The 24,937-nt window shown below is 39.0% G+C and overlaps 1 long non-coding RNA gene across 1 annotated transcript; it reads left to right on the top strand.

Moving 5' to 3' along the window:
* The first annotated feature begins 23,319 nt into the window (after positions 1-23,319).
* On the top strand, positions 23,320-24,012 carry LOC126455592 (uncharacterized). The gene is made up of 3 exons (XR_007585338.1): positions 23,320-23,434; positions 23,628-23,771; positions 23,879-24,012. It is a non-coding gene; the product is annotated as an uncharacterized LOC126455592 (long non-coding RNA).
* The last annotated feature ends 925 nt before the right edge of the window (positions 24,013-24,937 follow it).

The raw sequence follows: 24,937 nt of genomic DNA on the forward strand, positions 1-24,937 counted from the left end.
TAGTCCACCCACAAAAGGGGTAATTTACACCAATACTGGAACATTGCTCACCAGTCTGGGATCTGTAGGATAGATAGGGGAAATAGAGAAAATCCAAGAAGAGCAGCATGTTTCATTACCTCTTTATTTAGTAAATGTGGCACTGAGATGCATCACTGCAGTAGAGGTGTTTTGCATCACCCTGTGGTTTACTGTTAAAGTTCTGAGAGCATGCTTTCCTGGAGCCAATACACTTGCAAAGAGACCATGAAGATAAAACAAGAGAGATTCGAATCCACACTGAGGCTTACCAGCAATCCTTCTTCCCGCAAACCATTCATGCCTGGAACAGGCAAAGGGGGAATTGACTGGTACATGAAGTACCCTCCACCACATACTGTTATGTGGCTTGCGGAGTATAGATGTAGATGTAGGACAGTACTCCCATGGTTGCAGTCTGTATCACTGGAGAGGCTTAGCAGACCTAACCACCTATTGTGAGTCAGTGACTCATTAGTTCATATTAAAATGCAATAAAGTTTAAAATATGAATAAAATTTGTTTTTTCTTAATGTATCCAGGGGTTTACAAAGTGCTGCAATGCTTGGAAATTATTTTTACTGGTAAAAGTTGATAAAGCACCTCACAGGAGCAGTGCGACAGTATCTAGGAGGAAAAGAGGTGCCACCATCGGAGGGTTAAATGTGGTTTTACAAAATATAATCACATCAAATATATTCATCAAACATTTAAAAACACATATAGTTTTCTGGCAGTGATGTGTTATTTTCAGTGCTTTAAAAATGCTGCACAATTATGCACACATTACCTTAAACAGATTTGTAATTTCCAATTCTCTAATGTTAATGGTTAATTTTACTGTGGAAAAAATGGGCATTGCAGTGCAGGATACCCGAATCCATGGGGCCCGTGACATGTGCTACATGGATAAACTGTTTGGTAATGATAGTTGGAAGAGAAAGTAGTAGATAACCAACCATATTCAAGATGTGTTTGGTGGGTGGGTGTCTACCAAATTGGGGTCACCATTGTGAGTGGTGCAGGTTCCTCAAACCCGTGAGACTTACAGCATGTGATACATGGATAAAATGTCTGTCAGTGATAGCTGATAATTGGAAGAGAAAGAAGTTCCTGACGAACTATTTTCCAGGCATGTTTGTTGGATGGGTGTCTGCTATCATGGGCATCCACAAAAATTCATCCAGGAGGGAGCAAAAATGTAAAACTGCCATTTTTGAAATAACTGAATTGCTGAACCTGAAGATGTGTTATGTCCCAAGAACCAAATTTGAGGAAAAGCACACAAAACTTATTATACGCCTATCCTAAATGACTGATAATTATCCATTCAATGCTGGCTGTTGTGGCTGAGTAGTTCAAGGTGTTTCAGTCTGGAACCGTGCAACCGCTACAGTCGCAAGTTCGAATCCTGCCTCGGGCATGGATGTGTGTGATGTCCTTAAGTTAGTTAGGTTTACGTAGTTCTAAGTTCTAGGGGACTGATGACCTCTGATGTTAAGTCCCATAGTGCTCAGAGCCATTTGAACCATTTTTTATCCATTCAATATATATTTGAGGTAGTTTACTTTGATACCTAAAAGGTAAGCATATTTCATTTGTATAGGCAAAGTATGTATTTTTGTATTATTAATATGATTAGGTATAACATTGTTGACAAATTAATGATCTAAAATAACAAGCTCATCCAATTCAATCAAGCATATCCCATGAATTATAAAACAAAGGCATAAATATACACAAAATTTGCTGAGGTGATAAAAGTCTTGGGACAGCAATATACACATATACAGATGGTGGAACTACCGTGTACATAAGGTATGAAAGGGCAGTGCATTGGCAAAGCTGTCATTTGTACTTGTGCTTCATGTGAAATGGTTTCTGAAATGATTATGGCTCCACAATGGGAATTAACAGACTTTGAATGTAGTATGGTGGTTGGAGCTAGACAAGGAACATTCCATTTTGGAAATATTTAGGGAATTCAATATTCTGATATCCACAGTGCTATCAGATAAGGAACATTAGGTGAAATAATTACAGCAGTCAATGTGGGACATACAACAAAAATATCCATTAGGACAGTGTGACAAAATTTGGTGTTAATGGGCTATGACAGCAGTTGAATGATGCGAGTGCCTTTGCAAAACAGCATATCACCTGCAGTGCCTATTCTGCGCTCATAACAATATCAGTTGGACCCAAAGATGATTGGAAAATTGTGGCCTGGTCAGATGAGGTCCTGTTTCGGTTGGTAAGAGGTGATGGTGGGGTTTGGTGTGGAGCAGACTCCATGAAGCCATGAACCCAAGTTGCCATGGAAATGCCATGTGGCTAGGCCCCCCCCCCCCCCCTTGGGTAGACCATACTATGCAAGCTGGTGATGGCTCCTAATGGATTTACGCTGTGTTTTCATGGCATGGACTGAATCCTCTGGTCCAACTGAACTGATAATTGTTTGGAAATCGCTATTTTTAGTTACTTGGAGACCATTTGCAGCCATTCACAGACTTCTTGCTCCCAAACAATGATGCACCATTTCACTAGGCCACAATTGTTCGAGCCTAGTTTGAAGAACATTCTGGATAAGTTGAATGAGTGAATTGGCCACGGAGATCAACCAACATGAATCCTATTGAACATTTTTGGGGCATAATCAAGAGGTCAGTTCATGCACAAAATCCAGCACTGGCAACACTTTAGCAATTATGCACAATTATAGAGGCAGCATGACTCAATATTTCTGCCGTGGCTCCTAAGAAATTGTTGAATTTATGCCGTGTCTAGCTGCTGCACTGCACCAGGCAAAAGGAGGTCTGACATTATATTAGGAGGTACCCCATGACTTTTATCAGCTCAGTGTCCATAATAGTAGTTTGATACAGCAAATAAAAAAATCTGAAATAGAGAAAAAAGGAAACCGAATGATGCAGAATCTCCTACCAGATGTCAACAAAATTAGCAGCACAATATGCCTTTGATTAAAGGTTTTCAAAGTGAAGAAAGAGTAAATGAACTAAGTTTTTATCTATAACAGTTTCTTCACATACAAAAGTTCTCATCATTTTAATATATATATCACCTCATTTATGTATCTTATGCTTCCTTAATATTATTTGACATAATTGAAGTACAACAAAATGTGTTTCATCAACTAAATGAATATGGGTAGCCTTCCAAAACCATGCAAAGACTGAACCAAGATGGTTGTTTGTCTCCCTAATTTGGCACATTTTTGTGCAGCCATATGAGCTCAGTTACAGTGTTCATAATTCTATGACTGACTGAATTGTGTTGCATCTCACAGTGTTCAAGAAATTGCCAACATCTAAAATGCATTATCTTTTTCTACAATGAAATTTGATACTTGTTTTCTTGTTTAGTGCAGACAATATCATTTTCTCTTTTCATCTACAGCACAATACAGAATTAAAGGTCACATGTATACAGTATCAGAACATCAATGTATTTTTATGACATGTGACATAGACAATGAGTGTGATTTTAAATATGGAAGACAAAATTAATACAATATTTTAAGACAACATGATATATAGAATTACATGCGTTCTTAACTTATAGTTGTGTTCCACTATGAAGGGCACTTTTCTGATAGGCGAAGGATGTAGTCTGGGAGACATTCATGTTATTACAGTTTCTGGTTCTATAACTAAGTGCAGGACTATTTTAGTGATATGCACCATATTTTGTTAAATATTTTTTGAGAATGGCTATTGTTGCATTCACATATAAGCACTGAAGGTTTAGGATTCTCAATGCAGGAAAAATAATGTGACACGAACATTACCTTTTTCAGTTATATTTGTCATTAGAGTCATATGTGGCTGATGGCTAGTTTTTGGGTGTTGAATGCAGTTTGATTATAGCTGTGTTCCCCCAGAATACTAGTCCATACTGGATTGCAGACTGGAAGAATTATGATATGTCTGTACTACTGTTTCTCTGTTTGAGCTTGTGCTTAGAACCCATAGTATATATCAGAAAACCCATAGTTTAGATCCTTGGTCATGTGCATTCAATTTTGATGAAACTGAAAACATATTTCTAAAAATTTTGCACCAACCAATATAAAATTTTGTTGTTTATTTTCAAGGAATGGTCAATTTGTTGCTTTTTGAGGGATATGTGATAGTTCACAGTTACAGTTATTTCACTGTTCATTATAAACATATTTTTTCTTAAGTAGTCTGTCAACTGAATCGATCATATGTCTGGTGAAGGCTGAAGGTATTTCCTGTCTAACCCACTAATTAAAATGCTGGTGTCATTTGTTTTTGGAGTTTTTGATTTGTCATGAACAGCATCACTGAGATCATCTATGTAGGGTGTTTGACTGTTATGCATATAAATGAAAAGAATGAGTAGAGGCCAGTGAAACAAGCAAATAATCCTAATAAACATAGGCCTGCAAACCAATGGTTTCCACAATACCAAATATGCACAAGTGGAACTATGACAGTGCTGCAACACTGTTATTGTCTAAGGCTATGTTTGTGCTGAACCTCTGTAGCTGGCACATCACTGTCAGTTATTTGAGTAAGTTATCTTCATTGGTGTGAATCGTAGAGCGATGTTGAAGTGGCCAATCACAGTTCAAGTTTTAGATGGCATTATGTTCCAGGTACTTGCCCCCACAGTGAACAGTAAACACAGTGTGCACGTGTAGCATTTGAAGTGATTTCCATGGCTCCTCATGCATTTTCAGATGAAGAAATGGTAGGTATCCACTTCATGCAGAAGTGTTCTAATGGTAATGCACAAGAGGCAGAACAATTATGTCACCAAATGTACCCTCAGATAAGACAGCCAGACAGCAGTGTGTTCACTGGGTCCCAACAGAACATGCGTAAGGCCAGATCATTTATAAGCCCAGCATGAAACCAAGAATAGTGTTTATACCACAAGTGGAGGAGCATGAACTACAGCAAGTGGATACAATGGTGGGCACAAATACCAGAAGGATTGCTGTAGCAGAACGTGTTTTGCCCTCCATCATCAGGTGGATGAGTTGTGGCATCTCACCACAGAGCATGGATCACTTCCTTGTGCAGTTATTGCTACCTTGCCTAGTCTTCAAAAGCAGCTCCTAGAGTTACTTCTTGAGAGAGAGGCCTCCAAAGAGCATGGCACAGCAGTTGACACAAGTTTTTGCAAGGTATAGAGCCAGGGGGCAGCAGCAGTGCTTGGAGTGACACACAAGGGCTGTGGATTGGTATGACATCTTTTCCATGTTCGAAGGCAAAGTCTGGTTTGCTTATGTTGTGTGTAACCAGTTGTTCAGCTCTGTGCACTGATTTCCTGCTCCACAAGCTGTTGGAATAGATGTTTGTGTTTATGTTTCTTTGAGTTGTCATGCACACCTTGTTACTTCGCTCTGTGATTTTGTGAATAGTGTATTGTCCTGCCTGCTCTGTGTGATTTTGAAGTATTGTATTGTATTGTATTGCATGTTAACTGGGGACCTAGAAACAATGGAGAGGTTCCATCCCTGCTGCAGCTGCAGTGGTCCACAAACCCATAACGTCTACCGCAGTCCATTTCACCCCTCCGTTGCCCCACACTGAACCACTCTTTCAGGGTTATTGTGCAGTTCATCCCCTGGTGGACCCCCCCCCCCCCCCCCCCAGGGAACATCTCACACCAGACAAGTGTAACCCCTATGTTTGCGTGGTAGAGTAATGGTGGTGTACACGTACATGAAGAGCTTTGTTTGTGCAGCAATCGCCGACATAGTGTAGCTGAGGCAGAATAAGGGGAACCAGCCCGCATTTGCCAAGGCAGATGGAAAACTGCCTAAAAACCATCCACAGACTATACAGCTCACCAGACCTCAACACAAGTCCTCCGGGCAGATTCGTGCTGGGGACCAGGTGCTCCTTCCCAATCCGGAAAGCCATGCGTCAGACTGCATGGCTAACCAGGAAGGCGATTTTGAAGTAACTTGTCTGAAACTACTGGCCAGCATTCTCTCTCAAAAAAAAAATTTCCATGATTTATGTTGTTACGGTTATGTAATGTACCCAGTTGTCACGCAAAGCTATATCAGTCGCTTACATCTTGCCAAGTCTTTTTTTTTTTTTTTTAATTGTTTTTTTGTTAAAGTTCTTATGGAAGATAACCAGTTGTTCTAAGTTTTAATGTTTGTTTTCACTATGTTTTAGAAACTGGTGGGCTGTCTGGTGTTACTATTAACCAGGCCTTTTAAGCATGTAGTGACCACCAGCTAATGTTAAGATCCTAGCGAGTTGTTAATTATACTTCTTCCTTGAAGAAATTACAGCCACCTTTCTGTAGTTCTGTGTTAGCAAAGCTTATTGTCTAGAGCATATCAACTTATTGGAAATGCTATATAAGTGCAATATGGTTAAACCATAACTTTACATGTAGTATAATCCAGTCAGAAATTTATTTTTCTGGTTTCTTAACAGCACTTACTAATTTATTGTGTTCCATGTTGGTGGCTTCTTGCCACATGGGCCTGGCTTACTTGCAGCCTTGTGCACAGATCTCAAGAATTTCCTAGCGCGACTTGCTATTTGTTTACAATCATGCATCCTGGCTGTCTGTGCTCAAGTTGAGTATCTTATGCTATCTGACTTTCACTGTAAACAAAATTTTGGTGTTAGCCAAGAGGCCTTTGATTAAATGGCTTTGCACAGGAAATTTTCTCTTTAATGTTTAATACGTATTGTAGCCTTGTTCTAATTTTTACTGTAATTTTTTTATGTAAACCTTTGGGGAATCTCTATGTTATCTTTGTCAGTAATTTTCTTTTGAGGGTCCACCTAAGCGTTGGATTAGAATTCACTTGAAGAAATTTAGTGTTTTAATTATTTTAAGTGGGTGATTTATTTGAAATTGTTAAATTTTAAAAAGGCCAGTATCATTAAGGTCTTATTTCTTGTATTTGTTTGAAGTTATTGTTATTATTGTAATTTAATGGCCATCTTACTGACCATTTTGAATACCTGTAATGACAAATTAACTTCAGTTTTTCTACCTGTTTTTCAAAGTAGATCTGTTAGCAAAGAAAATATATAAAAACAAATGTCATTGTTGTTGAAGGATAAATGATGTTAGTAAAGGGACCTAGTCCTTCCATGTCATTTCCTGATCCTGCTACTTCCTGATTTCATTGTAAGCCACTGAGCATGGTTGTGTTCTTGTTGGTTAATCCCATGGCAGGGGGGAATTGGTATACCTCCATTAACATCTTTTGTCCTTATCAAGTGTCATATTTGTAACAGGTTTCGATTTGTTGCAGATAACTATGGCCAGTGATGAGACAAGGAGCTGTGCGGCCATAGGCTAGCTCGAACACGAACATCTTCAATATGAACTGTGCGTTAATTGCACACCTATCAAGGGTAGTGCTCAGAGCTTTCAGCAGGGTTCCTTGCAGCACTTGGTGAGTCTCTTCACATTTCATCCAAAATGATTGGTGAGGTAGGTGCCACTGTTTCCACCATGTTTTTAAAACCTTGTATGAATTATTTCAAAACATTGCGCTCTGAGAGGGTAACCAATCCACCTGTAAGTAGGTGTGTAGGGTTCAGGTCAAGTTGTGTCATTTCAATAATCATCTTATTGATCTAGCCCACCTTGTACTCAGTGATCAGCAGAAGGGCATTGTAAAGCAGCTAAGTGCAAGGATTCTACATCTACATCTACATTCACACTTCGCAAGCCACCTGACAGTGTGTGGCGGAGGGTACCTCGAGTACCTCTATCGGTTCTCCCTTCTATTCCAGTCTCGTATTGTTCGTGGAAAGAAGGATTGTCGGTATGCCTCTGTGTGGGCTCTAATCTCTCTGATTTTATCCTCATGGTCTCTTCGCGAGATATACGTAGGAGGGAGCAATATACTGCTTGACTCTTCGGTGAAGGTATGTTCTCGAAACTTTGACAAAAGCCCGTACTGAGCTACTGAGCGTCTCTCCTGCAGAGTCTTCCACTGGAGTTTATCTATCATCTCCGTAACGCTTTCGCGATTACTAAATGATCCTGTAACGAAGCGCGCTGCTCTCCGTTGGATCTTCTCTATATCTTCTATCAACCCTATCTGGTACGGATCCGACACTGCTGAGCAGTATTCAAGCAGTGGGCGAACAAGCGTACTGTAACCTACTTCCTTTGTTTTCAGATTGCATTTCCTTAGGATTATTCCAATGAATCTCAGTCTGGCATCTGCTTTACCGACGATCAACATTATATGATCATTCCATTTTAAATCACTCCTAATGCGTACTCCCAGATAATTTATGGTATCAACTGCTTCCAGTTGCTGACCTGCTATTTTGTAGCTAAATGATAAAGGATCTATCTTTCTGTGTATTCGCAGCACATTACACTTGTCTACATTGAGATTCAATTGCCATTCCCTGCACCATGCGTCAATTCGCTGCAGATCCTCCTGCATTTCAGTACAAGTTTCCATTGTTACAACATCTCGATACACCAGAGCATCATCTGCAAAAAGCCTCAGTGAACTTCTGATGTCATCCACAAGGTCATTTATGTATATTGTGAATAGCAATGGTCCTATGACACTCCCCTGCAGCACACCTGAAATCACTCTTACTTCGGATGACTTCTCTCCATTGAGAATGACATGCTGTGTCCTGTTATCTAGGAACTCCTCAATCCAATCACACAATTGGTCTGATAGTCCATATGCTCTTACTTTGTTCATTAAACGACTGTGGGTTTCACATGACCGTCTTTTTCGAAACCCATGCTGATTCCTACAGAGTAGATTTCTAGTCTCCAGAAAAGTCATTATACTCGAACACAATACGTGTTCCAAAATTCTACAACTGATCGACGGGTGCAGATTTGGAGAGAGTAGGGACAAGTGGGGAAGAGGGTTTTTAGTTGGTCAGTTTCAATTTAGAAATGCTGAAAAACAAGCTCTTGAGGGATCCAGCAGAGATTCTTTTGCTAAATTGTCGAATCCTGTTTGGTGTTTATTAAATGGTACCACTAAACTAGCAGTCGACCAATTGAACCAAGTTCGTGAAGATTTATGGCTGATTGTTGGTTTGAAGTACGCACTGACACTTTGCAGATTTCGCATTTAGTCATTCTTTTTCTTCCTTATCCTTTGTCTAAGGGTTTGTTAAGCGAGTTGCTGTCAGGTGTACTCCGAAAGAGGGGAGATCTGGAGCCGCTTAGAGCCCATATAATTGAAAGGAAGTTGCCAGCACGTGTTAGGAATGAACTTGAGTGCTTATAGTATTGGCAGGTACAGCTTCTGAAGAAACCTTATTTCAGTACATTGAATGTCGATATTGCTGTCTTGGCTTTGAGTAAGAATGACACCAAACAAAACTGTATTTCTAAAATCTTAGGGAGCATGAGGTCTGAGAATTGATCATGGCTTGCCTTCACTCAGAAGCCGAACAGCTTTGCTCAACTCAGTGATTTTGTAACCTCTATTGAAGTATTTACATTTGCTGATGAGCAGCACAAATGAAATGTCCATTCTTACTGCAGTGGCAAATATCGCAGCTCAGCTTTTAAATTATCATCTAGTAAATCCTGTTCCTGGAGTCACTTAGTGTGGGAGTGTCCTTTAGAGCACAGGAATAGGCCTAACAGCTGATGCCACCATAAGTGAGTGTTTGCTCAAGTGAAAAAAAAAAAAAAAACCGAGTTTTGTTCATGTATTCTTGTTTTTGATAAAATGCTTCTTCCTTATCTATGTGCCCGAATTAAGAGAGAACCTGTTTATGGTCTACTTGATTCCAGAAGTTCTGTTTCTTTACTTGATTATGATTGGTACCTCAAGTTTCGACATTTGTGGTAAGTTAGCCCCTTAACATTCCCTCCCCCCCCCCCTTCCCCCCCTCGGAACCTCCCAAGAGCTGTCTTGTTGGAGTTGCCCTTGGCAGGTGAGGTGTGATTGAGCCTGTCGATTCTTGGTTTTGGTTTAATTGTTAGTTGTGAAGAAATTATCTGTCACCTTATTGCTTGGATGTTATTTTATCCTGTGTACTGGATTAGTCCTCAATTTTGCCAGCAATACCTTTTTCTTTGGGTTTTGCCCATCAGAGAAGATAACCTTCCATTCATGTTCGGCTAGTATTCTTAATATTAATACATTGCAGACTGAGCAGATGAAGGTTTGTCTTGGTCATCTTAGTGAGCCTTATGCTATTCAGTTAAGGGAACTTTTCAGTGAGTTTCCAGGTGTGCTAACTGATTGGTTGGTGGTGACTGACAAGATTCAATATATGATCCATTTAGTGGATGGTGTTCCCATTTGCCAGGCTCCATATCATCCGTCAGTGCCTAAAATGAAGATTGAGACCATTCTTCGCAATTAGGTAATTAAACCTTCAACTTCTCCATATGCCTCATCTATATTTTTGGTGGCTAAGTAGCAGGGGAAGATTTTAGACTGGTTGTTGATCATAGGATCCTCAATAAAAAGTTCATATTAGAATTAGTTCCCTTTCTGGATCTCCATAACTGTTTTACTTGGTTTGCTCAAGTCTCCCACTTCTTCTGTGCTACATTTAAGTCAGGCTTATTATCAAATATGGGATTGGGGGTAATAAATGAAAGAGGAAGCCGCCTGGAAGAATTTTGCATAGAGCACAATTTAACCATAGCTAACACTTGGTTCAAGAATCATAAAAGAACGTTGTATACATAGAAAAAGCCTGGAGATACTGACAGGGTTTCCGATAGATTATATAATGGTAAGACAGAGATTTAGGGACCAGGTTTTAAATTGTAAGACATTTCCAGGGGCAGATGAGGACTCTGACCACAATCTATTGGTTATGAACTGTAGATTAAAACTGAAAAAACTGCAAAAAGGTGGGAATTTAAGGGGACCTGGATAAACTGAAAGAACCAGAGGTTGTAGAGAGCTTCAGGGAGAGCATTAGGGTACCATTGACAAGAATGGGGGAAAGATATACAGTAGAAGAAGAATGGGTAGCTTTGAGGGATAAAGTAGTGAAGACAGCAGGGGATCAAGTAGGTAAAAAGATGAGAGCTAGTAGAAATCCTTGGGTAAAAGAAGAAATATTGAATTTAATTGATGAAAGGAGAAAATACAAAAATGCAGTAAATGAAGCAGGCAAAAAGGAATACAAATGTCTCAAAAATGAGATCGACAGGAAGTGCAAAATGGCTAAGCAGGGATGGCTTGAGCACAAATCTAAGGATGTAGAGGCTTATCTCACTAGGGGTAAGATAGATACTGCCTACAGGAAAATTAGAGAGACCTTTGGAGAAAATAGAACCACTTGCATGAATATCAAGAGCTCAGATGGAAACCCAGGTCTAAGCAAAGAAGGGAAAGCAGAAAGGTGGAAGGAGTGTATAGAGGGTCTATACAAGGGTGATGTACTTGAGGACAGTATTATGGAAATGGAAGAGGAAGTAGATGAATATGAAATGGGAGATATGATACTGTTTGAAGAGTTTAACAGAGCACTGAAAGACCTGAGTTGAAACAGGGCTCCGGGAGTAGACAAGATTCCATTAGAACTACTGACAGCCTTGGGAAAGCCAGTCCTGACAATCTCTACCATCTGGTGAGCAAGATGTATGAGACAGGCGAAATACCCTCAGACTTCAAGAAGAATATAATAATTCCAATCCCAAAGAAAGCAGGTGTTGACAGATGTGAAAATTACCAAACTATCAGTTTAATAAGTCACAGCTGCAAAATACTAATGCAAATTCTTTACAGATGAATGGAAAAACTAGTAGAAGCCAACCTCGCGGAAGATCAGTTTGGATTCCGTAGAGATATCGGAACACGTGAGGCAATAATGACCCTACGACTTATCTTAGAAGAAAGATTAAGGAAAGGCAAACCTACATTCCTAGCATTTGTAGACTTAGAGAAAGGTTTTGACAATGTTGACTGGAATGCTCTCTTTCAAATTCTGAAGGTGGCAGGGTTGTAAAATACATGGAGCAAAAGGCTATTTACAATTTGTACAGAAACCAGATGGCAGTTATAAGAGTCGAGGGACATGAAAGGGAAGCAGTGGTTGGGAGGGGAGTAAGATAGGGTTGTAGCCTCTCCCTGATGTTATTCAATCTGTATATTGAGCAAGCAATAAAGGAAACAAAAGAAAAATTTGGAGTAGGTATTAAAATCCATGGAGAAGAAATAAAAACTTTGTGGTTCGCCAACGGCATTGTAATTCTATCAGAGACAGCAAAGGACTTCGAAGAGCAGTTGAATGGAATGGGTAGTGTCTTGAAAGGAGGATATAAATGAACATCTACAAAAGTAAAATGAGGGTAATGGAATGTAGTCAAATTAAGTCAGGCGATGCTGGGGGAATTAGATTAGGAAATGAGACACTTAAAGTAGTAAAGGAGTTTTGCTATTTGGGGAGCAAAATAACTGATGATGGTCAAAGTAGAGAGGATATCAAATGTAGACTGGCAATGGCAAGGAAAGCGTTTCTGAAGAAGAGAAATTTGTTAACATCTAGTATAGATTTAAGTGCCAGGAAGTATTTTCTGAAAGTATTTGTATGGAGTGTAGCCATGTATGGAAGTGAAACATGGACAATAAATAGTTTGGACAAGAAGAGAATATAAGCTTTCGAAATGTGGTGCTACAGAAGAATGCTGAAGATTAGATGGGTAGATCACATAACTAATGAGGAGGTATTGAATAGGATTGGAGAGAAGAGAAGTTTGTGGCACAACTTGACTAGAAGAAGGGATCGGTTGGTAGGACATGTTCTGAGGCATCAAGGGATCACCAATTTAGTATTGCAGGGCAGTGTGGAGGGTAAAAATCATAGAGGGATACCAAGAGATGAATACACTAAGCAGATTCAGAAGGATGTAGGTTGCAGTAGGTACAGGGAGATGAAGAAGCTTGCACAGGATAGAGTAGCATGGAGAGCTGCATCAAACCAGTCTCAGGACTGAAGACCACAACAACAACAACATTATTAAATACCATTACGTGAGAATTTCAAGTCTGTTACAGCCTTCTGTACCAACTGGAATTTGTATGAATTCAGCCAAGTACCATTTGGCCTAGCCACTGGAGCTGTCATGCTTTCACAGCTTTTAGATCCTGTTTTGGGGGCTTAAAGTTCAACTGTGTTTATAATTATCTTGATGGTGTTGTTGCGTATAGTTGATCCTTCACTGAACATCTTTCGCATCTTCAACAGATCTTATTGAGGCTTTGGTCTGCTAGTTTGATGGTCAAACCTTCTAAGGTCACTCTTGTCAAGTAGCAGATTTCATTTTTAGAGTGTATGGTTTCTAAAGATGGAAACAGAATCTGTCAGGAATGTACTTCTGATCTGAAGAAATTTCCTCGCCTTAAGAATGAAAGGGTAGTCTCTGGCTTATTGGGATGGCCTACTACTTTCGAAAGTTTGTTCTTAATTTTGCTCAGTTAGGCTCCCCTCTTAAGAGTCTTGGAAAGAAAGGATGGGAATTTGTTTGGAGTGAGAGCCAGCAGGCTGCACTCGATGCAATTAAGACTGCTTTAAGTAACACGCCAGTATTAGTGATTCCTAATTTCGAAAAGAGATTCATTCTCTAGACCAATTAGTGTAATGTCGGAGTGGCCGCAGTCCTTTTACAGGAAGACACAGGTGAGAGATGACCTATTGCCTTTTTCTTGTGAAGATTGGTGGGACCTGACATTAAGTATTCAATGTATGAGTGTGAGGCTCTGACTGTTCTGTTCACTCTTGAAAAGTTTAAATTTTATCTTGAACTCTGAGACTTTGACCTAGAGACTGACAGCCAGGTGTTAAGTTGGGGCTCGCCCATGAAAGACAGGCAGGATTGTGTGGTGGGTGATGCATATTTCTCGCTTTTGTTTCAAGGTTTGCCATATCAGTGGTACAGATAACCAGGTGGCTGATGCACTCAGCTGCATGTTTGAAAAGAGTGCCCACAAATCTGGGGGGTGTTGTTCAGTCATCAGCCCTTCCATTTTTAAAGTCCTAACTGAGTACCTCAATTATTTTCTGATCTCAGGAATAAGCGAGACCAAGATCCTTATTTAGGTCCTACAAGAAGGCGGTGGGTGAGCAACTTCCCGGTTAGTCCTTGAGAAAGGGTATACTTTGTCACGAAGTTGTGAAATTAGCTGAGCCCAAAATTTTTTTACCTGTTGAACTTTATTTTGTGATTTTCATAGTTCCTTATTAAGGAGGGGGGGGGGGCATCTGGGCCTCTATAAAACCCTTGCTAAGGTCCATGGCCATCTTACATGGCCATCCTTGTAGAAGTATATTCACCCGATAGTTCAGATATGCGAATCTTGCAAAATGCCTAAGTCCAATTCCAACTTATGTAAAGGCTTATTGTATTCCAAATGGGCGCAAAGCCCAATGGATAAAGCATTCATCAATTATGTGGGTCTCCCGCCTCAAACAGGAGCTGGGAACCATTACATATTAGTTGTCCTTGATGCTTTTCCTCATTTTGTGTGGCTTTTGCCAAGTAGAGGGACTACCGCCTCACTAACCATTCATCATGTAACTCAGACATTTTCCTGGTTTGGTCTGCCAAAGGTGCTTGTTAGTGACGATGCCCCAACCTTTGTGTCATGAGAATTTAAGCAGTTCTGTTTTGGTAATTCCATTAAACACATTGCGACCACCCTCTATTACCTTCAACCTTTCTTTTCGGAGAGTGTTAATCATAATCTTAAGGCTGCCTTAATTATTTATCATGCTAAGAATCAGACCAAATGGGACATTTCCATCCCTTGGATTATTGCGGCCTTCAATTCAGCACAGCATGAGGCTTCTAAATCAGTTCTTGCTGCTTTGATATTTTCTTATTGCCTTATTTGCCCCTGGTTAATTTTTGAAGTATAAACAATGTGTTACCTGAGCAGATTACCCCTTGTCTGATTAAAGAAAACTGGCATAGAGCTAGGAAAAACATTAACATAACCCATCGTCATCAAGAAAGACAGTATAATCAAGGAAGGAGACCCTTTTGCGGCTGAGTTGGGGATAAGGTATTTGTTTGAAATTTTAGCGTAGGGGGTAATCAGGGTAATGGTGTTAACCAGAAACCTTGTTCCTAGCTTTGTGGGACCCTCTGTAATTGTGAAGATATTAACTCTTGTTAGTCTAATATTCCACAAGCTGAAAACCGGGAAAATCTTAAAGGTAGATGTGAGCCAAATAAAAACTAGCTGATTGATGTGTTACTCTCCTTCTAAAAAAAATAAAATAAAAAGGAAAAAGTGGTTGGTTTTTGGCTTGAGTGGTGGAGACTGAGCTTTGGCAGCTCATTTCACTATCAATAACTTTAGCTGGCATGTTACCATGGGTTGTGGATTACCACTGCCTCGCTTAGTCTTCAAAAGCAGCTGCTAGAGTCACATCTAGAGAGAGAGACCTCCAAAGAATGTGGTGTCACTAGTTGATGGGAGTTTTGGAGCTGGAGGGCAGCACTTGGAGCTTCACATATGGGCTACACTTCACAACACCTTTTCTGGTTGTGGTTCACTTTTGTTCACCTGAACTGGGCAGAAGGCATGATCTGGTTTGATTATGTTGTGTGCAACTAGTTGTTCAACACTGTGTACTGATTTTCTTCTCTGCAAGGTATTGGAACTGATGTTCATGTTTATGATTGTTTTTTTAATCAGCATGCATGTCTTGTTACTTGCTCTGTGATTTGTTAATAATGTATTGCCCTGCCTACTATGCGTGATTTTGAAGCAGATCATCATAATCTGTTGTCCAGTGCTCTCTCTCAAAAAAATTTGCTATGGCTAATGTTGTTATGGTAAAGTAATGTGCCCAGTTGTCATGTACAGCTGTATCAGGGGCCTACATCTTACCTAGTTTTTTTTTTTAATTGTGTTTGTTTTAAAATTCTTATGCAAGAGAATCACTTGTTCTAAATTTTAATGTTTCCCCCCCCCCCCCCCCCCAAGACATTTTACAAGCTGGTGGGCTCTCTGGTATTGCTACTGTCCAGACCTTTTAAGCACATTGTGAGCCCTGGCTAATGGTAAAACCCTAGCTAGTTGTTAATTGTATTTCTTCCTTGAAGAAATTACATCTCCCTTTCTGAAGTTCTGCGTTAGCAAAGCTTACTGCTTCGGACATATCAAGTTATTGGAAACGCTATATAAGTGAAATAATGGTTAAGCTATAACTTTACTTGTAGTATAACCCAGTCAGATAGTTATCTTTCTTGTTTGTTAGCAGCAGTTACTAAGATGTTGGGAAAGTGTTCCATGGTGGTGGCTTCTTACTGAGTGGGCCTGGTTTACTTGGTGGCTATATGCTCACCTCTCAAGAATTTCCTAGTGCAGCTTGTTATTTGCTTGCAGTCAGGTGTCCTGGCTGTTGGTGCTCAAGTTGAGTGTCTTATGTTATCTGACTTGCACTGCAAGCAAAATTTTGCTGTCAGCCAAGAGGCCTTGTATTGACTCACTTCGCCCGGGAAATTTTCTCTTTAATGTTCAATACATATTGTATTCTTGTTCTAAGTTTTATTGCAATTTTTTTGTGTAGACTTCTGGATAATCCCTATGTTATTTTTGTTAATATTTTTCTTTTGGTGGTCTGCCTAATGTCTTGGACTTCATTTCATTTTATTATCTTCCTGTATATCATTTACATGATGTAGGAATTGTCACAACAAAGTTATCATACTAGTACAAGTACTACAGACATAATAATGGAATATCACTTTCAAGACATTTTTTAAAAGTACAAGTTTAGACATACAAATTAAGATTTTTGGCAATAAATTTACACACAATCAAAGTACTCATCTACGTCATAGAAAGTGTTGCTTAAAAGGTAATTTTTAAGTTCAGTCTTAAATTTTACTTCATCTATTATTGCCTTCATGTACACTGGCAGAGCATTGTAGAGTTTTATTCCAGAATAACTTACATGCTTTTGGGTTTGTGTTGACCTTACCCTTTCTACATACAAATTCTTACGAGTTCTAGTATTATAATTATGGCAGTCCTCATTTGTACGTAGATTTTTCATATGTGCTCTTGTACACAGAATGCTTTTAAAAATACACAGTTATGTTATTGTGAGTATTTGCAGTTCTTTGAAAAGGGGCCTACAATGAGTTCTTGGAGAGTTATGTGTTATGATTCGTACAGCTCTTTTCTGAAATTTGAAGATATCTGTTAAGCTTGATTTAGTTTTACCCCAGAACACTATGCCATAAGACACGATGGACTGAAAGTAAGCAAAATACACTAGTCTAGTACAGTCTGTGCTGCATACTCTAGATAATATGCTCAATGCAAAACATGCCGAATTGAGCCTGTGGGATAAGTACTTGAGATGGTCTTTCCAGCTTAAGTTTTGATCAATGTGGATGCCCAAAAACTTTGTGGATTGTACACTCTCTATCTTCTTATCCATTAGTTTTAACTGGAGGTCCATATCTTGAGTTGCTTTGCCATACTGTATATAATTTGTTTTACTTAGATTAAGTGTTAACTCATTAGCATTAAACCAATGTTGAATATATTTCAGGACTATATCAGTTGTGGTGGTTAATGATTTTTTATCATCACTTATAATTATGCTAGTGTCATCTGCGAACAACATTATTTTGGTAGAAATATTAGGATTTTTTATGTCATTTATATAAAGCAAGAATAATAAAGGACCGAGAACACTGCCCTGTGGGACACCTATTTCCAATTTCTTTGCATCTGAGACCCACTTGATTTTCTGATTTTTATGCTCTGCGATGATTTCTACCACCTGAGTTCTATCTTGAAGGTAAGATTCAAACCACTGCTTCACAACTCCCCTTACACCTATTGCCTCCATCTTGTTTAACAGAATTTTGTGATTTACTGTATCAAAAGCTATAGATAAATCTAAGTTAATTCCCACTACACATTTTTTAGTGTCGAGACTCCTGACAATCTCTTTGGTATAGGCATGGATAGCTGATTCTGTGCTGTGGCCTGAGCGAAAGCCATGTTGATTGCAGTTTAGAAGTTTGTGAGCATCTAAGTAATTTATGAGTCTGGTTTTCATTAATTTCTCTAGAATTTTTGAAAATGATTGGAGAAGGGATATTGGTCTATAATTTTCTACCTTGTATGGATCTCCTTTTTTAAACAGAGGTCTAACCTTAGACATTTTCAACCTCTCAGGAAACACACCTTCGCTGAAAGACAAATTGGCAATATGCACCAGGGGCTTTATAATTTGTTGGGCAACTTTTTTTTATTATTGACACAGGCACTTCATCCACACCTGCAGACGTTTTTGATTTTAGACTCTTTATCACCTTTAATATTTCATTATCATTTGTGGGAATTAACAACATACTACTGTCTACTTTTGGGGCTGTTAATTTCTCATGTTTAGTAAAGTTTTTACTTAATGACACTGGTACACTTAAAAAGTAATTATTAATGTAATTTGCCATAGTTTCATCTTTTAATTCAATATTTTCACTATTTTTGAGTACTATTTCCTGATCCTTGAGGCCCTTACCTGTTTCCCTTTTCACAATTTCCCAAATAGCTTTTGATTTATTGCCTGATTTTCTTATTAATTTATCATTACTTAGTAATTTTGCTTTTGTAATTACTTTTCTATATATTTTTTTGAAATTTGTTACATATTCTTTAAACTTGGGGTCAGTCCAACTTTTCAGTCTATAGTTAAGCATTTTCATGGTCCTGGAGGAATTTCTAATACCTGTTGTGATCCAGGAGTTAGCATGTGTATGCCCATATGTGTTTGTTTTGACAAGTTTCTTAGGAAAACACATTTCAAAATTCAACATAAACAGGGAAGAAAAAACATTATATGCAGTGTTTGTGCTAGTTTGTAACAGTACTTCTGCCCATGATTAGTTAGTCAGTGTATTTATGAAGTGACTGCAACTATTTATGGAGAAGGTTCTTTTGTACATTTGGTATGAACTATTTTTGGTCACAGGGGCTATGGGAAATTTAAGGATAAGTGCATTGTGATCAGATATTCCTAGGTCAACATTTATTACATCTATATCTATGGCATCTATATTTGTGAAGATATTATCTATGAGACTTTTTGAAGAGTTTGTTATTCTTGTAGGGTTAGTTATATGTGGATACAAATTGAAGCTATGTAAAGCATTCAGGAACTGATCTTTGGATGCACCTTCAGTCAATAAGTTGGCATTAAAATCTCCACTTATAATTATTGTTGATTTTTTATGATGTAATATTTTGAGCAATGCCTCTAACTTATTTCTAAAAATTTCAGGATCACCACATGGTGATCTGTACACTGACATTATTATTAATTTACTCTTTTGCATATTCAACTGTATTGCTGCAGCCTCATTCAAGGATTCAGTTACAGTCATATTTTTAACCTTTACTCCAGGTTTTACATAAATGCAAACACCGCCATGTCTTGTTTCCTTCCTGCAAAAATGACTTACTAATTTGTATGGGGAAATGCAAATATTTTCTAGTTCATAACTCATGCACCGATGTTTGTGAATGCAAATACAATCTATACTAGCTTCACTGGCTGCAATCTCAAGTTCTAATATTTTATTTTTAATGCATTGTATGTTAAGGCTCATTATTTTTAAATTATTGAAATTAGATTGAGAGGAGTTTGTACACATGTTTCCCAATGTTCCCGGCTGTTCCTTGCCGAGGCTGGGTACCAAAAATCCTTAAGAATTACACGTTTCCTGCTCCTTGTATTTCTTACCCCTGGACGTGCCATCATACTTCTTATATCTGTAGTTGTAGCTGCTGTTTCAGTGGATGCTGGAGGTGTTTCTGAAGCTGATGATTCAGTGGATGTTGGAGATGCTGCCAGTTTTGATGCTGAGTCTGGTTTTGTAAGTGATGTTCCAATTGATACTGGAAGTGATGTTCCAATTGATACTGAAACTTTTGCTGAAACTGTATTTTCGTTTAAATCTTGAACTACAGTTGGCACTGACGTTACTGTGGACGTTGAAGCTGCGTATGAAGCTGATAAATGAAGCTCTGATGGTGTTGATTTTTCTTCTGTTGATGATATCTGAGTGGCATTTTGTACCACTGTTCTTGCCTCTGTTCTTTTGATTGATGGACTAGTCACGGATTCTGGACTTGATTTTGAACCTGCTGGGAAGGGTGGTACATCTGCTGCTGATGATAATGGTTCAGCTGTTTTTGATGATTTCGACACTACTGACAATTTGGCTGATGTGGCTGCTGTACTGGACGACACTTCAGATTTTTTTACTTCTTCTAACGTCAAAGAATCTTCTGTTGCTACCAATGATCGTGGGACATCAGCTCTTCCTATTTCCGCTAATGTTGATACTTTAATAAGGCCATTTTCAGACAGGGTAATAGTGTTTCGTTCTACTTTAGAGTCTTTAATGGCATTCGATATTTCAGCACTCATGGCTTCTTTCCCTTTCATGTTTCTGTGAAGTCCATGCTCTGTAAAATGCTCTCTGCAATCACTATTTATCCCAACATATGTAGCATTAGGATAACCTCGACATATCTTAGCGAAAAGTCTGTTGGCGGTAATAATCTCAGTATTCACGCAAGAGTTTTCCATGATATCATACCTATGAGGTATACTGACAACAAAAAATTTCACTTCAGGCATTTTACAAATTCCTTGCTTTAAAACTGTTGTAGCACGTCTAGTTTCATTGTGATATACATCGTTGGCGCCTCCAATTATCACACATGTGCTGCCATTCGTCATAGATTGATTACAGCTATTTAAAACTTCACATAGTGGCGCTCCTGGTTTGATTACGCCAGTTACCTTGAATCCTGTTTTCTTAGAACTCATAATTTCGGCTACACCTCTTCCATGGCTGTCTGCTAGAATAAGGATTTCACGTCTATTTTCCAACGTGTGTTTTTTGTTTTGTTTACAAATAGCAGGCCGATTTGTTTTGCTTTGTGAGCGCAATTTAGCGTTGATCACTGAACTGTCCGTGTGGATGATGGTACAATTTGATTGTTCTTTCTCCTCTGTGCTATTTTCAAGCACACTAAACCTATTACTTAGTTTTAAAGTAAAGCCCGGTCCACACGCAACGATCTGTCTGCGCAGACATTGGCGCAGATGTCTGTACATGCAAAAGATCGCTGCAAATTTGGTGTGTTCACACGACACAAACCCAAATCTACTACTCGCCCGCCATCTGTCGGTGTAGAAAAGAAAAATCCGTGGCAAGCGACTACGCCCCCGTAAGCGTCAAAAATTTAATTCAGTTATTTTGAAATATAGAAATGGAGGAAGTTCTGTTGTGGTCTGTGTTCGCAACTTGTGTTGCAAAAAACATTCAGACCAACCGCAGGAAACAGAGAAGGCGGCCAAAATGGTGTAGACAGTGGTTGCTAAAGCGAAAGCAGTTTTCTCACGTACATTTACTGCGAGAGTTGCAGGGCGAACCTGTTTTGTTTTACATTACCTCGTGTTCCATTTCCTGGCACATTGACACTCCAATTTCATCTTCAATTGTACTCCTGCTTGGTCTCGGCGTTTCTTGATCGCCAAGAAAGCCAAGCAGATCAAAATACCATAACGTTGGTTGGTATACTTGATCTACTCTTACACCAGATCTTCTAGATTTCTGAACTTTGGATAACTCTTTTCGGTAAACAGTTCGCTGACAGACTTAATTTACTTAGCTTTCGTTCATGAGCTCATCCTTCAGGACAGCGTAAATAGCTTCACATGTGTTGGGTTTTATTTTACTCAACGCTTGTTTCGATATTGCAGTTGAAAATTCCAAATCCTTGTAGCTCCTTCCTGTTGCTAGGAATCTTAATGTTACCGCCAGCCGTTCATGAGGAGAAATTGCCCTTCTCATACAAGTATTTTTTCTCATAATATGAGGGGTTACAAGCTTTAAGAGATAATTATAAGTTTCGACATCCATCCGCAAATAATTTCGCCAGTTCGCAACGAATTTTTTTTTAATTTTTTTTTATTACCGTTTCTCTGTTTGCCGAGGCGTCAACTGCCCGCAATTTTTCAATTACAGCATTGTATGCTGCTGCCTTTTTGTCTCGGTCACTATATTCTTTACTTTTAATCTTCCACAAACATGGGTGGTTTCTATATATTTCAATGAATTCACTTACAAACTCTCGAGAACACTGACGAGTATCAGCCATTTTAATGCCCTTTGCGCACAAATACAAACACCAGACTGAGCAAACAGCTGTTTCGCACCAGATTTGCGGCGATCTCTGTCCACACGCTCCAACTTGTCTGCGCAGATGTGGTTTGAACCCACAGATTTGAGAGGTTTCGCTCAAACCTCCAACTCCAACTTCCAGGTTTGCACACACCTCAGGTTCCGCTGTTTTTGTTTTTGGTCGTGTGCTGCTTATTTGACTGGTATTTGAGAACTGTTGTAGGCTGGATTTTGAGGAATTTCTCACACTTATTACCAAGTTTTCAAGCGTTTTTGCGTATTTTATAATATAATCGAGTTCTTTCCTAAGTTCGTTCTCTACATTCACTTGCAAACCTGCCCTGTGCATTTCACTGGCTTTGTCCCGCCCGTTGCATTCTATACCGCAGTCGCACTTATTTAGAACTTCCGATCGTGAGAAACAATGGGTATGGCACCACTTATGATTGAACGCGCAAATTCTTAATCCATTCAACACAATTTTGTGGCATATGGTACACTTCACTGACGAAATACGATCACAAATTACCGAGCGATTTGAAACTACGTGTATACTCGCCGCCATCTTGGACAGTTACTTGAATTTGCTAGAAGAAATTTATCTAGAACTGTTTTAATTATTTTATGTGGTTGGCTTGTTTAAAATTGTTTAATTTAAAAGATTTAAAAAGGCCAATACTGTTAAGGTCTCATTTCTTGAATTTGTCTGAGGTTATTGTTATTGTATTTTAATGGCTGCTTTACCATTTTGAATGCCCGTAATGGCAAATTAACTTCAGTTTTTCCGCCTTTTTCTCAAAGTAGACCTGTTATCAAAGAAAGAATATAAAAATAAACGTTTTTGTTGTTGAAGGACAAAGGATGTTAGTTGAAGGGGCCTAGGCCTTCCTTATCATTTCCCTGATTGTGGTAATTCCTGATTTCAGTGTATCGTCGCTAGGCAATGAAAACCTCGTAACTCCATCTGACAATGAAATCCACGTAACTGCATTACCAAATGTAGAAAATTATGCCACATAGGCTGTTGAAACCTTCCATCTTCGAGTTCAACGGTGTTGCCATCTAGCGGCAATAATGAAAACCTCGCATCTCCAGCGATATGTAGTTTGTGCTGTAAACCTCGCATCTCCGGTAATCACCATTGTTAGTGTGCAGGGCGAACACATACTCCGAGATTTAAACGTTTTTTGACGTGATAGTAACGTTTTTGACTGACAGACCCAACACTGCTTTATTGCTACAGGTACGTGTTAGTATTTCTAGGTATTTATGTATTGTATTTTAATATACAGAATTAATAATGACCTCGTTAAATACAATGTTGACCTACGAGTTTTTCATCGCGCGTAAAGCAGACTGCGCTCGGTACATAGGAGGTTCTAATTTTAGAACTGAACAGAAACCTGTACATTCTACAGTAACTACTTTGTTTTCAGCTATGGGTAAAAAGAGTAAATTCACTCTTCACCTTATGAAACAATCCGACAACGGATCATATTGTATAAAATCACCAGAAGAAGGTTATAGTCACGTTTCTCCTTGTCCTGCACCAAAAGAAAGGGTAGACCTACAAAATGAAGGTAAACCGTAGTTTATATTGTTGTAACTGGAAGTAAGATCCTTGTTTGGAAGTTGGGGTGATTAAATTATTTAAATGTTATTGATGACGTTATGGTTTACACTACAGATAATGCGGAAAAAGAAGCCAATACAGGGGCGAATTCCACTTCTGAGTTTGAAAGTCTTTTCGAACACAGCAGCGAGGATGATATCTCCAGTGGCAGTAGTGATGCGTACAATCCAGATAAAAACGAAAATAACCATAGCAGTAACAAGAGCAAGGAAGACGACGATGACGAAGTTGATGTGGGAGTGAAGAGTACTAAGCAGCGCCGTAAAAGGAAAAGCAATCAATCACTTCAAAGTTTGCAGAAAGAAAAACGTATGAGGGGACAGGATCATTTAGGAATGCAAAAAGATGAGTTTGGCAAAAAGAGACCAACAATGAGCAGGAGCAGGAGGGAAATGAAACCACGATGTACTTGTAAACATTCTTCCTTAAATTGGAACAGGAATTGCAAGGATATTACAGAAGAGCAGAGACAGCGAATATTTAATCATTTCTGGCAGGATATGTCTTGGGGTGAAAGAAAAATTTTTGTTAGAAGCCATGTCTACTACGTTCCAGTTAAAAGACGCAGAAATAATTCAGAATCTAATAAATCTCACCGTTCTAACACACTATATTACAATTCTGTAGTAGAAGGACAGAGAAAAACTGTCTGCAAGACTATGTTTCTGAATACTTTGTGCTTAGGCGAATGGAGTGTCAGAACATGGGCATCTAGTGCATCAGGAAGAACGCTTGCAGAAGGGCCTCAAATGCAGGAGAGACCAACGAAAGTTTCAGGTGGACGACAATCAGCATCAGAATTTTTTGCAGAGTTGCCGAAACTGGAATCGCATTACTGCCGTCGTTCTTCCACAAAACTCTACTTGGAACCTAACTGGCAGAGTAAATCAGAACTACATAGGGAATATATACAATTTTCCAAGAAAAGAGGACAAATCCCAGCTGCTTACAAACAGTTCTGCGAGGTATTCGATGAAAATAATCTTAACTTATTTTCGCCTAAAAAGGACCAGTGCGATCTTTGTTATTCTCACCAGACAGGCAATCTCTCAGACAATGAATACTCTTTGCATATGGCCCGAAAAACTGAGGCAAGGGAAGCGAAAAACAGTG

This window comes from Schistocerca serialis, chromosome 2, assembly GCF_023864345.2.
Source record: "Schistocerca serialis cubense isolate TAMUIC-IGC-003099 chromosome 2, iqSchSeri2.2, whole genome shotgun sequence".
In the NCBI taxonomy this organism is placed as follows: Eukaryota; Metazoa; Arthropoda; class Insecta; order Orthoptera; family Acrididae; genus Schistocerca; species Schistocerca serialis.